The 13,029-nt window shown below is 48.3% G+C and overlaps 2 protein-coding genes and 1 long non-coding RNA gene across 4 annotated transcripts in view; 2 read left to right on the top strand and 1 right to left on the bottom strand.

Annotated features, from left to right (window-relative positions):
• The window catches only part of LOC308475163 (olfactory receptor 52E4-like), a gene marked incomplete at its 3' end in the record, with an annotated part of 165,605 nt that overhangs the window by 27,640 nt on the left and 124,936 nt on the right, over positions 1–13,029 (top strand). The window lies entirely within an intron of this gene.
• Positions 1–13,029, top strand: part of LOC308475072 (uncharacterized protein) — a 296,536-nt gene that overhangs the window by 267,270 nt on the left and 16,237 nt on the right. The gene's annotated exons all lie outside the window — the stretch shown is intronic.
• On the bottom strand, positions 9,592–12,822 carry LOC308475427. The gene is made up of 3 exons (XR_013985181.1): positions 11,541–12,822; positions 10,683–10,799; positions 9,592–10,286 (listed from the first exon to the last, which is right to left on the bottom strand). It is a non-coding gene; the product is annotated as an uncharacterized lncRNA (long non-coding RNA).

Raw genomic sequence — 13,029 nt, 5'->3', positions numbered from 1 at the left:
TAATAATAATAATAATAATAATAATAATTTTTTATTTATACCCCGCCCTCCCCAGCCAAGGCCGGGCTCAGAGCGGCTTACAAGCAATAATAAAAACAAGATGAGTGATTACAACTTAAAAACAAAAATAAAATACAACATTAAAATAATGGAACATTAAAATATTAAAATGAAGCCTCATTGCAGGAGAAGGAAAAGAAAAAAGAAAAAGGGGGGGGGGAGGGAATCAAATTGGCTCCAATCCAAAGGCCAGGCGGAACAACTCTGTCTTACAGGCCCTGCGGAAAGAAATCAGATCCTGCAGGGCCCTGGTCTCATGAGACAGAGCGTTCCACCAAGTTGGGGCCAGTGCTGAAAAGGCCCTGGCTCTGGTTGAAGCCAATCTAACTTCCTTAGGGCCTGGGACCACTAGGGTGTTGTTATTTATGGACCTTGAGGCTCTCCGTGGGGCATACCAGGCGAGGCGGTCCCGTAGGTACGAGGGTCCTAGGCCGTGAAGGGCTTTAAAGGTCAAAAGCAGCACCTTAAATCTGACCCTGTACTCCACCGGGAGCCAGTGCAGCTTGAAAAGCACTGGATGAATATGCTCCCATGGCAGAGACCCCGTGAGGAGCCTCGCTGCAGCATTCTGTACCTGCTGGAGTTTCTGGGACAGCTTCAAGGGCAGCCCCGCGTAGAGCGAATTACAGTAGTCAAGCCTGGAGATGACTGTCGCATGGATCACTGTGGCCAGGTCGGGGCGGGAAAGGTAAGGGACCAACTGCTTGATGCGGCGAAGGTGGAAAAATGTCGCCTTGGCTGTTGCTGTGACTTGCGCCTCCATGGAAAGGGAGGCGTCAAGGATTACACCCAAACTCTTAACGGAAGGCAATGGCACTAATTGGGCCCCCGCAAGAGAAGGGAGTTGGTCCCTCATCCCCATGCTATCCCGACCTAGCCATAGGACCTCTGTCTTCGAAGGATTTAGTTTCAATCGGCTCCCACGAAACCATCCAGTCACAGCTTCCAAGCATCTGGTCAGTGTGTAAGCGGCCGAGTTGGTGTGGCCATCCATCAGCAGATAGAGCTGAGTGTCATCAGCATATTGATGACAGCCCAGCCCAAAGCTCCGGATAATCTGGGCAAGGGGGCGCATAAAGATGTTAAAAAGCATTGGGGAGAGAATTGCGCCCTGCGGCACTCCACACACCAAGGAGTGGCGTGACGACATTTCCCTCCCTAGTGCCACCCTCTGTCCCCGACCAGAGATAAAAGAGCACAACCAGTTACGGGCTAAGCCCTGTATCCCCACGTCTGCAAGGCGATGGTCCAGAAGATCATGATCGACCATGTCAAAGGCTGCTGACAAATCTAAAAGGATCAGCAGTCCTGACCCGCCTCGATCCAGTTGTCTACGGATATCATCTGTTAGGGCAACCAGAGCCGTCTCCGTCCCAAAACCAGGACGGAAACCGGACTGAAATGGATCTAATGCCGATGTTTCCTCCAGAAACCTACCAAGCTGTTCAGCAACCGCTCTCTCAATTACCTTACCCAGGTATGGAAGATTTGAAACTGGGCAGTAATTGGATAGGTCTAAGGGATCTAATGAAGTTTTCTTTAAGAGTGGACGCACCACTGCTTCCTTCAGTTCCCCTGGGAATGTCCCCGTGTCAAGGGACAAATTGATAATTTCAACCAGGGGGGTCCGCGCAACATCTGGACACTCCCTAATCAGCCAAGACGGGCACGGATCAAGGAGGCAGGTGGTGGGCCTACCAACTTGGAGGAATCTATCCACATCAGTAGGGAGTATCCGATCGAAATGGTCCAACACTGGACCTGAAGTCAGTCGAGGGGCCTCCAGTTCAGTCACTGTATCTAAATTGGCAGGGAGGTCACGGCGGAGCAACAGGACTTTCTCCGCAAAAAAGCTCGCGAATGCCTCACAGCTGTGGGTCGAATTTGTGCTTAAATTTGGTTGTCCGCCTAAGGACGTTATTGACCTAATTATTCTAAAAAGTTGTGCCGGGCGAGAGCTAGCGGATGCAATGGAAGCTGCAAAGTAAGATTTCTTAGCAGCTTTCATAGCCATCTCATAGGCTTTCATAAGCGTCCTATAACATGTTCTTGAGGCTCCGTCACGAGTCTGTCGCCATACTCGCTCTAGCCGTCTGAGATCCCGCTTCATTTTCCGGAGCTCCTCAGTAAACCAAGGGGCCCGGTTTCGACGGGGTCGCAGAGGGCGCTTAGGCGCGATCTCATCAATGGCTGCCAAGAGCCGGTTATTCCAGTCCTCAACAAGGTCATCTAATGAGTCGCCAGGAGGAGCAGGGTTCCGCAAGGCTTGTCGGAATCTATCAGGATCCATCAGTTTTCGCGGACGAGCCCAAATAGGTTCGCCACCCGAGCCGGGGAGGAGCGGGAAGTCAATCTTGGCTTTTAAAGCGTAGTGATCAGACCATGGCACTTTCACAGCGGGGAGCATGATCACATCTATGCCAGCCCCAAAGATCAGATCCAGCGTGTGGCCTGCTTGATGAGTGGGGCCCAAAACAAACTGGGAGAGCCCTAGTGTTGCCATGGAAGTCACTAGGTCCAGAGCCTGTGAGGAGGGAGCGGCATCGGCATGGACGTTGAAGTCTCCCAAAACCAGTAGGTTTGGGAACTCCAAGGCCCAGCCCGCCACCACCTCCAGCAGATCTGACAGGGTGGCTGCAGATGTGCTGGGTGGTCGGTACACCAGCCAGACAGCCAAGCTCTCCTTGGTGCCCCACACGAGACCAACACATTCAATGCCGGAGATCGCTGGTGATGGCAGAGCTCTGAAAGAGCAATCCTCCCGGAATAACAACGCTACTCCTCCCCCCCCCGACCCACAGTCCGCGATTGATGGAGGACAGAGAAACCTGGGGGTGTTATCTCATGTAGGGAGACTACTTCGCCTTCCCGTACCCAGGTCTCCGTCACGCAAGCCAGGTCAATCCCCTGCGAGACAAAAAAGTCACGCATGGTGGCAGTTTTGTTGCCTATGGACCTGGCATTGCACAGCACCAATGACGGAGGTGTGTAATCCTTGCTCTCCCTACCCTCATCCCTTGGGATGGGGCGTAGATTGGAAGGGGTTCGAGGATCACTGCATCTCGAAACCCTTCGCCGATAGAGATATCTAGCCCTACCGCCATTCCTCCCTAGCCCTTCAATTGTGGAAATCCCAGATCCCATACTAGCCTCCCCAATAGATGGGTAACATCCCCTCAATAACAAGTCATCCTTGGGCCAGGACTCCTGGGTCAAAATGGTATGGGAAAGAGGTGGAGGTCTGATAGGGTAAGTATCCCTAGAAGATAAAACCCAACCAACCGCACCCCAAGCGGGGGGGACAGTCCCATGGTGTTTCATTAACTGTCAATCCCCCTCTCCCTCCTGGGTTAATTGGAGGATTGTTGGTTCTATCTGTGGCTGTGGAAGTATTAATGAAGTATGTGTTATAAAATGTGGATCACTGGCCAACAAAGAGCCAGATTCGAATTCGGAAGATCTGTCCATCCTGTCTCGCCAGGAGTACAGTAGAGAAGGCTGATCATTCTGATAAGTTTTTGGAACATTAGGCAAAGGTCCAGATGTAGAGTTGGTGCTGGATATCTCCAGATTGTCAGCAACGTAGAATTCTTTAGGTGTTGTTGCCATAGAAATGTCGGAGGTGCCAAATTCCTCATCTAATTTGGTGTCGTTTGAAAAGGGAACAGGGAGATGCACTGATGTCTTTCTATGGGATAAAGAGCTATTGGACGTCTTTAAATATTGTGCTCTAGGCTCTACTGTCCTTATATTTTGGGTAGAAATCTCAGTCTTTATAAAGAAAACTCTTTATAATGTAGCCAAACCTCGCGTCTCTTCCCTGTGCTGGGAACCCTGCTGGATAGAATGTGCTTGAGGCCTTATCAAAGGCTCAGGTCACTAAACATGTCGGAGGCGATTTCAAAGGCTCAGCTCGGAGGAAGATGAGGCCTTATCGGCTTGGCCGAGCAGAGATTCCGACAAAGATTCACAAAATGTTTAGGGGTATGCGTACCCCCAGGAAAAAAGCACTGGATCTAAACATCATCTTTCTTTTTTCTTTTACAAACATTTTATTGGTTTTGAATGAATCATAGAATTATAGAGTTGAAAGGGACCCCAAGGGACATCTAGTCCAGCCCTCTGAATGCAAGAAACTCAGCTAAAGCATTCATGACAGAATGAACCACGCACATCACAAACACAATAACAACAGTTATGTAGAAGTGTCCATGTACTGTTCGAGTAGGAACCAAGACGGGTGACCAGTGGAATGAATAAATGTTTACTCCCAGCATCTAGGGCTTAAACCAAAGGGAAGCACTATCTCCATATTGATGCACTGGGAAGGGGGTGGGGGTGGGGAGACCGCCTGTCTAAAGGAAGAAGAAGAAGAAGAAGAAGAAGAAGAAGAAGAAGAAGAAGAAGAAGAAGAAGAAGAAGAAGAGGAGGAGTTTGGATTTGATATCCCGCTTTATCACTAACCTAAGGAGTCTCAAAGCTGCTCACAATCTCCTTTCCCTTCCTCCCCCACCACAAACACTCTGTAAGTTGAGTGAGGCTGAGAGACTTCAGAGAAGTGTGAGTAGCCCAAGGTCACCCAGCAGCTGCATGTGGAGGAGCGGGGAAGCGAACCCGGTTCACCAGATTACGAGTCCACCGCTCTTAACCACTACACCACGCTGGCTGATGTTGTTTCATTCCCCCTCTTTTTTTTGTTAGAGTGTATATTAATTTCCCAATAAAAAACCTCCAATTAACATATCAAATCATAATCCAATAAAAATAAAAAACTAAAATAAAAAAGATCAAATTGTCTTCCGAATTGTAATTTTGATTTTACGACTTCCCATAGCCTGAACCTCGAAGCATATCCAAATCTCAGTCCTGCTTCTCATTTCATTCCCCTTCTAACAACTCTGCTGTGTTGTGTCAAATGTCCATACAGGTTTATATGCCATCTTTGAGCAATCCTGCCTGCAGTTGTTGGTCCACCCTGAAGCTCCAAATGCCTCATGGAATCATAGAATCATAGAGCTGGAAGGAAACCCCAGGGGTCACCCAGCCCAACCTCATGCATTGTTGGAATCGCTGCTGAACAATCCCTGGTGGATGGTCCTCCGACCTCTGTTTAAAAATCTCCAACGAAGGAGAGTCCACCACCTTCTGAAGTAGTTTGTTCCCCCATCAAACTGCTCTTACTATCAGAAAGTTCCTCCAAATGTTTAGTTGGAATCTTCTTTCATGCCATTTGAATCCAACCTTCTGGAGAAGCAGGAAATAAACTTGCTCCATCTTCCATGTGACAGCCGTTCAGATAGTTTAATATGGCTATCATATCCTCTTTTCCAGGTTAAACATACCAAATTGCCTCAGCCATTCCTCATAAGGCTTGATTGTTCTCCTGTTATATGCATTCCAGAGTTAGACAAAAAAGATTCATACACTTTCTGATACTGAAGAACCTCCTGCTTCCATAAAATATTGCCTATAAATGATCATACCTGAGCTATCTGGAGTCAGTCATACTGAGGACCCCTCAACTGGATTCACAAAGGTTATTATAAGATGGGTCAGCACCACTCAATAAGGTCCTGAACATAGAACAACCCCCTGGATGTCCACCCCTTGTCCTGGAGATATTTGTTTTGATCATGAAAATCCAGAAATGGAATTAGTGGAGATTTCTGAGGACCTACAGTATTCCTCCCATCTCTTCCATGTTTCTCAGGTTGCACACAGAAATGACATATTTATATTGTTCTGTATGTAATACTGTAATAGACTGCTTTAACAAATGATGGTCAAGTTTCTTTCCTAATTTTAATCATATCCCTGGCCTAATAAAATCTGGAACTTTTGATGTCATGTTATTCTGGGTTTCCAGTCCTGAAAAAGCAGGGATTTATTCAGTGGTGGTGACCCTTTTTCAGCCTCAGGGCCATGTTTTCTTATCAAAAGCTTTCTGGGAGCCACATCCCAGAGGTGGGTGTGGCAAAATGGGTGTGGTCAGACATATACTCCTCTTCATCCAGGCAACCAAGAACAGTTGTCATAGTTCCAAGACAGATGGCAGCTGTGCAAAAACACTTGGGGAGAGTGCAGAATGGGGCCAATGAGGGATGTGGCCTGGGCAGGGTCCTGAGGGCAAGACAGAGCTGCCAGGAGGCCAGTACAGTGGTACCTCTGGTTATGAACGCTTCTGGTTACAAACGCTTCTGGTTACGAACTCCGCTAACCCTGACGTAGCTGCTTCTCGTTGTGAACTTTGCCCCAGGATGTGAATGGAAATTGTGCACAGGAGGTGTGTGCGCAGTGGGAGGCCCCATTAGCGAAAGCGCACCTCAGGATAAGAACGGTTTCAGCTTAAGAATGGACCTCTGGAACAAATTAAGTTCGTAACCAGAGGTACCACTGTATTCAGTTTCGAGCTATGGGGTTGGGGGGGGGATTCTCCTTGTGATTTCAAGAACGGAGCCTCATACTAAATCCCCAATCAGTAGGACTTCATTCAGTAATGCATTACATTTCTATTAGGACACAGACTATACAGCATAGGCAAAATATGCATAATCTTAGCTGTTCATCCTTTACCCAACCACTTTCTGCCTCGTCTGCACTTCACCATCTCTCATCAAGCCATAGTTCATGAAAAACACTTACCCAACCCATTTGATTTTAGTATCTGTGTCAGAACCCTCCTTGTACCTTATCTGGAGTTGTTTTTCTCTTTAACAATCGGCCATTAATTTCCCCTTTAACTGGTTTTTACTAGTCTTGTGGTCAGTTCCCATTCCTGTGCATGTTACACTGGCCTCACTTATTAATGGGCCTAACCTGGGTCTTTTTTCCAGCCAGAACTTGCTGGAACTCAGTTCTGGCCCCTCTTGGGTGGGTGCCATTGCCATCCTAAGAAAACGAGGGAGGTGTTCTGAAACTTCTTTTTCTAGAAAAATAGCAGAAAAATAGCACTGGACCTAACAGTTGCCCTACCTCAGTTCCCCATTCTTTAAAAAAATAAAAATCTGACCATTTATATTCATCAATGCATACAGGTATCACACTGTTTTATTCTCTGCCTGCCAACCCACCTATCTGGTATTCCTGCTCTGCCCATCACAGGATTCTCTGTGAATTCCCTCTAGCTGTGAAGCTGTTGTCTCTTTCAAGCTACCTTCTGTTCCACTCTTCCCAAGTCTGCTGGATATGTAGAATGATAAAGAATCCTAAGCCTGGAGGTGGGATTGGGGTCCGCTCTCCACAGTCCCACTTACTCTATAACCTTGGAAGAGATGCTCAAGGTCTGGGCGGTTTGGATGCCATTGGAATTGGGATGGAACAAAGCTCTTTCTACAGTGAAACAACCCCCCGAGATGTCCACCCTAGCGCCTCCACAGAAACACTATAAATTTTATTTATATCCCGCCCTCCCCAGCCGAAGCCGGGCTCAGGGCGGCTAACAACAATAAAACAGTACAACAGTACAACACAACACAACACAACACTCTAAAATCATTCATTATAAAATTCAACCAGAGTGTTGTAGCAGGAGATCCCCCCCCCATGACATCGTGTTGCACAAGCACCGTCTCTCCACCCCCACGCCACTGCCTCTCATAGGATGATCCCGACGGGAACCCCTTCGACTTTCATCGAGATGGAACCCCAAGGAGCCCCGCGCGACCCGGATCTTAGGTATGGCACATCAGACTTTTACTAAGCTTGTGTGGAGAAAAGGATTGCGCGGTGTCCTCCCTCGCAATCTTATCTCCGAAGGGGGGAACTGTAGCAGGAGATCACCCCCCCCTTCATGACATCGTGTTGCACAAGCACCACACACACGCACACACCATTCCCCAAGCCTGGAGATGTCCCTTCTAGAGGGGCATCACCCCAAAGAACGATAGCCTTCCGTAAATAAGGAAGCGCTAACCCCTTTATTTTCTATGAATTTTCTTACAACGCTCCACTTCGCCCTATCCTTATCATGAGTAGACCGGCCGCCCAAACTCTGGGTCAGTCGGCTGCCGTTTCAGCCAATCAGCGTTACCGAACAGCGCCTCTTGTGGCGACCACGCTGGTACTGCAGGCAGCAGACTCCCGCTTCCTTGTCTTTGACAGCCTCTTAATACAAAGTTTCCGAGTTCAATTGACCGTGACTGATTTAATCAAAATGTTGCAAGCCACTTCCTGAAAGGCGAAAGTACTTTGAACCTCAATGACAGTATTCTTCATAAATTCATCATAAATCAACCGTACGTCGGATTTTCACCGGACTACTTTTATTCTGCTCCATATCACAAGGACTGTCAAAGGGGGGTGGTTTGATACCAGCCAGCCATAATCCCTTGACCGGCCAGGCACGTACTCTGCAGCCCTGCCCCAGTTGACACAGCAACCTTGATAATCATCTTGATGGGCTCAGATGAAGAACTATCAGAGGCACAATGAACTGCATACACTAGTGGATTCAACACGGACTTTGACAAAGGGACTGTGATCGGATTCCCCTCAGGGGGCAGGAAACTGCGCCTTTCTCTTTGTTTCTAAAAATGACTCATGAGGAGGAAGGGAGGGGGCTCCCGCCAGGTGTCAGGATGCTTAGATTACCTGTGCGACCCCTCCCCTGACTCCTCCTGTTCTTAATGTAGTCATGATGTAGATATGATGTATTTCTAGGGGTGTAACTTAGGGGTGTTGCCGGAAAAATCCGAGGGCTCCCTTGGACAAAAACAAAGACACCAACCAGGATAACTTGGAGCAAAACAGCAGCCTGTAGGCTTGGCCTTTATTGAACTGTTGCAACAGGGTGTTCCCCTCACTTGCAAGAGAGAGGAAAGACCCAGAAAGATGGTGTGCAAGACCTTATAAAAACTTTTGAAATTCCCCTCCTCTAGGTCAAGCCCACCCCCAGAAACATCATGCATACATTACAGAAGGGGTTGACATCATGCATACATTACAGAAAGGGTTGACATCATGCATACATTACAGAAAGGAGGGGTTGAGGGAGGAGTTGTGGTGGTAACCTGAGTGTCCTGTCACCTGGCTGGTTCCTCCTTTCCCCCTGCCCATGAGTCACTTCCAGGAGACAAAGGGGAGTTTGCAGTTTCCTGCCCCCAGAGGGAAGATCTGATTATTGTCCTTTGTTTCAGTCCATGCTGAATCCACTACCATATGCAGGTTCTTTGTGATTTTGATGGTCTTCTGTCTGGGATTACCAGGGTTGACATAGCAACTGGGCAGGGCTCCTGTGGATGTGCTGGTATGCTGAAGGGATTATGGCTGACCAGAACCAAGCCACCCCCCTTTGATAGTCCTTGTCATATGGAGTAAAATAAAAATGGAACAGTGCAAATCTGATGTATGGTTGATTTTCTATGAATTTATAACAGAAATGTGGCATATGTAGGTGTGAGTGAGTGTGTGTGTGAAGTTTGCACAAACAGAATGACTGGGGTGGGGGGGTTCCTGCTACAGTTGATTATGAGCTAATAAAAGTTGGGGTCTTCTTTTGTTCGGGGTTTCCATTTTGCTTCACCTCTGGGCGGTGGGAGCCCTGTCGCGACAGTCTTTTCTACCATAAAGACCAAGCCTACTGGCTGCTGATTTGCTTCCAATTTGCTCTGGTTGGTGTCTTGATTTTGTCCAAGGGAGCCCTCGGATTTCCCGGTAACAGTGTAGGATGAAGGGGCTCACAGCACTGACACCCCCAACAGGTCTGGCTTCTCCATCTGTCGCAGCTTTGGCTCTGGCACAGAGGAAGCCGGTCTCTGGGTCTCCCACAACTGTCTCTGGGTCTTGCTTTCCTAGCTAGACAGCCCCCCCCCATTAGCCTGGGTTGTCCCCCCCCCCCTTGCTGCAGCTCTTGCAACCCAGCTCCTTCTTTGGAGATGCTGAGGAGGACACTCAAGTGGCCAGAGAAGGCCCTTGTCGTGCCAAGAAACTTGTCTGTGGGAATCGTGCATCCATATTGCTATGGAAAGGGTGAATGTCTTCTAGAATTCTCTGGTGTCACCAGAAGAGGAAGCCGTTCTTTTCAGTGAGGTCTGTTATCAGCTGCAGAGGATGAGTAGCCTTGGGAGTCTCTTGGGGAGATGGAAGTGTTGAAAGGACTGAATCCATGAGGGAGAGCTACTTGCTGTGAGATGGGGGAACCTTCGGGCAAAAGCCAGCAGAGAAGAGATGCTGTTGGCTGCTTGTTTCTGTTCCTCCCCACTTTCCCAAAGGGCGTAACATCTGAGGTCCTGTGGGAGGAAAGAGCGTCTCTGGGTCAGGGGCCAGTCTGGGCCAAAACGGCCCTCACCTGCCCCCACCACAGAGTCCGTGGCTCTCGTCTATATTATTGCACTTTATGTGTTGTTTATGTGCAAGATAAACATTTGATAATGTGATAAGACTATATAGAAGAGTATTGTTTATGTGACTGCACACCCAGTTACGTCTTGTGTGTTTGTCCATTCCAGGAACAGATTCCTGACCCAGATTTTCACAGGAAGTCCCTAAGATGATTCCCCTTTCAAACAGGATACGTGAATCTAAGCCAGTAGGGTACTCCTCTCTGGCAGACGGACAACCCCGTCCCCAAAGCCCCTCCCTCCCCCACTTCCCCATGGGGGTCCCCCACACCACCCACTACTCACCAGGATGGCTTTGGCCGCCTCCTGCTTGGAACACTTCAGGGTTCAGAGCCCCCTGAGCTGAGCTGCCTGGCAGTTCTGGATCACCTCCAGCAGGTACAGCTGATCTTCCTCCAGCAGCTGAAAGGCAAAAGTCAGGCTGTCAGTTCCTCACGAAGGGAGGGCTTCTCCACATCCCAGAGTGCAGAGTGGGGGGGCAAGGAGGGCAGGTCTGAGTCCCTGCTCTGGTTCTCTCCAATACTCACCCCTCGGGGAGGGATGTGCAACCGACAGCACATCTGCAAAGAGAAGGACATGGGGACAGGTGAGTCCTCCCTGAGAACCTGGCAAGGCTATTCCAAGAGTGTTCTCCTGGGTTTCAAGTCCTACGGCAGGGAAGGAGGGACATCCCAAGCCTTGGGGGCTATTCCTGGCCTCCTTCAACCAGAATGTGGCTCCCCAGGCTAACAAGATGGTCAATATCCGGTTCCACTCCACCCTTTTAAAATTTAAATCTCAAAACAGATCCCAACTTTCAGAGCATGTAAACCACATGAGTGGAAAGACTGCTGCTCCAATCACAGAAATAGGACTATGCTTCATTCTCCCACCTTTAAAGTAAACGTCTATGTAACGAAACCGAATCGACCCAAGTCTGCCTTCCTCCGCCAACCTCAGCTTCGCTCTTCAAGCCAAAAGACAACACTTCCTGTAGTGATCAGGTGGGATTGCTATGAGGATTTATAACAAATATAGAGTAAGCCTTCTGTGTCAGCAATGAAAGCATTGCCTTGACTGGGTTTAAACTATTTTGATATGATTCTTGATCAATCCACACCTCTGCATCCCTGTTCCATTTCTCTTTCTTCACAAGTCACGTACCCACTTAGACAGGCAGGCGTCCTGGGTCATCAAAGACAGGGGGCAGTTTCTTTGCTGTAGCTTTTCTGATATGTTAATCTTAGGCTGTTAATTTTAGGGCCAGGAAACAGGTCTCACATAAAGGTGATAATGATTGCTGTCCTCCTGGCCATCCTTTTTATCATATGTATTGATTGTTTATGACCTCCGGGGTTGCTGAATGCACTCCTTTTAAGTTTTCATTTACCCCAAAAATATGCACGCTTAATTAGTGTTTGTAGTTTAACTTTTCCCCACGTGGGGTCTGTTGAAATGCTCAGAAGAAATCTGATTGGTTCTTATAAGCACTCTGTAAAAGTTCTTTTGTGAATAAAACGACCTGGGCCGAGGGGTAGACAGAGAGAGACACAGACAGAGATTATTATACGCACCCTTCCCAGAGTCTTGCTGGTTCAAGCCTCTGTGTGTATTCTTATTAATCAGAGTTCAATCCTTCCTTTACTTTGGGAACGCCTCACTTCCCCGTCCCCGGGCGAAACCCCCTGGCCTTTCATTGGTAGAGCTGCCACCACGCCAGTAGCGTTTACCTCAGCAGGGACTGACTGAGTGGGCGGCGAGATGCTTTCAGCCTCGGACACTTGGTGGGTTCTGAAATGGCTGTGCAGGCCAGATTCACGACCCTGGCAGGCTGGATTCAGCCCACGGGACATAGTATGAGGACCCCTGGCCTACACTGACTGGCAGCAGCTCCCCAGAGTTTCAGGCAGGGATTTCGTCCAGCCCTTGCAGGAGATGCCAGGGGCTGACAATGGGACATTCTGCATGCCAAGCAGATGCTCTAGGGCTCCCCATATTTCACTAGCCTTTCAATGTTATGCTATTAGCAATCGTGGAGATTCCACCTGCCTCTTTCGAAAGAACACTCACCTGGTCAATTTAATTAATTAATTAATTAATAATAATTTATACCCTGCCAATCTGGATGGGTTTCCCCAGCCACTCTTGGCGGCTTCCAACAAAAGATTAAAATACAATAGTCCATCAAACATTAAAAGCTTCCCTAAATATAATAATAACAACAACCATCCATTTTCAGTCCATTGAATTAGCAATTAAGCATTTCTGGACAAGGGAATGGCATACTTTTGTATATTAGTATAAAAAGCATGCACAGGCAAGTATTACTCATTTATGATGAGAATAGGATTTATTTATTTTGAAATTTGCTTGGTTCCTCCTTGGCAGCCAGTGCAATGGTTTCAGCAGGGCTAGAACTCAGGACCCGCTGCCTTGAGGGACATCTAAGAGCAGTTGGGCAGGGAAAGGTCTCCCTTGGTGGTGGACTCTCCTTCCTTGGAGGTTTCTCAGGAGAGATCGGACGGCCATCGGCCATGGATGCTTTAGCTGAGATTCCTGCATTGCTGGGGTTGGACTAGATGACCCTGGGATCCCCTCCTATCTCTCCACTCCTGAATTCTAGGAGGAGCTTCCTTGCCTCCTGCAAAGCCCT

The sequence above is a fragment of the Podarcis pityusensis genome (assembly GCF_964106645.2).
Source record: "Podarcis pityusensis genome assembly, chromosome: 4".
Taxonomy (NCBI): Eukaryota; Metazoa; Chordata; class Lepidosauria; order Squamata; family Lacertidae; genus Podarcis; species Podarcis pityusensis.
Note: the sequence above shows the minus strand (reverse complement) of the source record. Positions and strands in the feature narration are given on the sequence as shown.